General features: G+C 46.0%; 1 protein-coding gene across 1 annotated transcript in view; it reads right to left on the reverse strand.

The window, feature by feature from the left end:
- nbl1 (NBL1, DAN family BMP antagonist) overlaps positions 1-821 on the reverse strand; it is a 6,794-nt gene extending 5,973 nt beyond the window's left edge. The window contains exon 1 of the mRNA XM_060858259.1: positions 661-821. The gene's annotated coding sequence lies outside the window, so the exon portion shown is untranslated. The remainder of the gene's footprint in view (positions 1-660) is intronic.
- Positions 822-2,500: the final 1,679 nt, after the last annotated feature.

Below are 2,500 nucleotides of genomic sequence, written 5' to 3' on the forward strand. Positions count from 1 at the left end.
GGACTGTATGTTTAACTGAAGAGACACTAAACGCCCCACACTCGTGTTTCTTTTCCTTCCAAGACACAAGCGGCGTGTCAGTAACTGGCCCCAAGCCCCACTTCAGCTAAATAACATTCCTCACTGATTCAATATTCCTGTCCAGAGTGGACGTGGCCTGTGGGACGCTGCAGGAGAAACAGAGACGAGCTGGGAGGAGAGGAAAGATCTGACTCGAGGATCCGACAGGAGGAAGAAACACTTTCATGCTTGGAAAAGTCACAGAAGTTTGGACTAAAGGACCTAGAGATATAATCAGATCTCTCACACACTCTCACACACACACACACACACACACACACACACACACATTAGTGTTCTACACCACACTTTGGTGTTCAGATAAATCTTACTTGAACCCAAAGACAGTTGTGTAGGTGTAACTGTACACCTTCTGCCAGCAGGAAGCTTCAGTAAAGAGCTGAAACTCATGAGACCTTTTTAATGGAGCCATTGTTTAATAAACTTCACTCTACAGCCCTGCACACAGGAAGTGCGCTACAGTTACAGCCTCTTTACACAAGCACACTGACAATTCTGTCCCAGAGAGCTGAAGGAGGAGAAGAAGCGATCTGCTGAGGGATGAAGCAGCAGCGCACAGACAAAGTGAAGGTGACGTACCGAGCAGAGCCGCAGCAGAGAGTCGGAAACACCGCGGGACGGGGTGATGTCTCTGATCGGTGACGACCACGGTGATGATGATGATGATGATGATGATGATGATGGAGACGGAGTGGAGAACACAAAGCGCACGGACTCACGGACACTCCCGTGAAAAGAGAAAGCAGTGCGGCGGCACTAACGGTAACTCTATCTGACTCTCTCCGGTAGATCCTCCCTCCCCGCTCCCCGCCCTCACCCCTCCGTTACTCTCTCTCTCTCTCTCTCTCTCTCTCTCTCTCTCTCTCTCTCTCTCTCTCTCTCTCTGTATCTCTCTCTCCCTCTCTGTCTCTCTCTCTCTCTCTCTCTGTGTGTGTATCTCTCCCTCTCTCTTTCTCTCTCTCTCTCTCTCTTTCTCTATCTCTCCCTCTCTCTCTCTCCCTCTCTCTCTCTCTCTCTCTCTCTGTCTCTCTCTCCACACGAAAAAGGACAAGTTCTCTTTTTATTTTTTTATAAGAACACTCACTTTCTCAAATGACAGCATGTTAATCAAACACACACGCGGTGAAGGAGTCTCCAGTGTGAGCTCCGTGTGTCAGTCAGAGATGAAGCTGGAGCTTGAAGTTCTCCACATCTTCAGGACAGAGGAGTTTACACTTCTTTCTCAGTAACAAGCTGAGATTTTTCTCTTATTAACTTGAAGAGAGAGAATAAAGTGATACTGCTGAGGGGATGTGTTTAGAGCTGACACAACACAACACAGCACAACACAACACAACACAGCACAACACAACAAAACACAGCACAACACAACAAAACACAGCACAACACAACACAACACAACACAACACAGCACAACACAACAAAACACAGCACAACACAACAAAACACAACACAGCACAACACAACACAACACAACACAACAAAACACAACACAACAAAACACAAAACACAACACAACACAGGAAGTCGTTTATTTGGTAAGAGTTGTTAAGTTGCTGTGGTATAAGAGGAATTAAACCCTTGCTGTTTGAGGGTAAGTGGGTAACAGTAACCTTCCTAATGTGAATTCCTTTTCTCTAACAGCACCACAAACACACTGTTTTATTCCTGAAACATGCTGCTCTGTGCTAACTGACACAGCGAGTGTGTTATTATGAGGAAAAAGGTCTGCAGCTGGTCTGGTGTCAATGTCATGAAAGGGCCAGAGGTAATATAAAGACTGTCTCTGGTCTCGTCTCCAGTCGCAGGAGTTTAAAGCTCCTCCAAATCTGCTTGCAGTTTGTTCTGAGAGGAAAACTGACAAAACAGAGTTGAGGGTCAGTTTGTACAAACACAAACTACAAAACCACAGAAACCCCGGGCTTGGATTCCACAGCCGAAGTTCTCTCTGAAGTCCAAAAACGTCCAATTCAAATCGTTTAGCAGCAAAAGCTTCGGGAAGCTGAAGAGAGAAATGAAACTCACATGTTTTCTCTGAAGGACTCGTGGACTGAAGATACACTTGTCTTCACCAGCGTCAGCAGCAACGTGTGTGTGTGTACTGTCACTGACCATGTGACTGCTGTCATGCAGAGAATGCCTTGCTAGTTGTTGTGTACAAGCTTCCACTCCATGTTAACCTTATTAGCATTAGCTAGTCAACACTCTCCTTTTCAGACGTCTAAATTTCAGATTACAGACGCTCACGTTCACACTTCACCACTGAAGCTCCATTAAACATGTCAGTTCTGAGAGTTTGACATGCGAGTGTAAAACCACCAGGTTATGGGGTTAAGTCCCTCTCTGCTCTAACACTACGAGAGCAGGCTGGAACATGAACGTCGTACCTCTGAAATCTGAAACGTGAAGACTCGGGTTT

Source organism: Tachysurus vachellii, chromosome 22 (genome assembly GCF_030014155.1).
Source record: "Tachysurus vachellii isolate PV-2020 chromosome 22, HZAU_Pvac_v1, whole genome shotgun sequence".
NCBI classification, from domain to species: domain Eukaryota; kingdom Metazoa; phylum Chordata; class Actinopteri; order Siluriformes; family Bagridae; genus Tachysurus; species Tachysurus vachellii.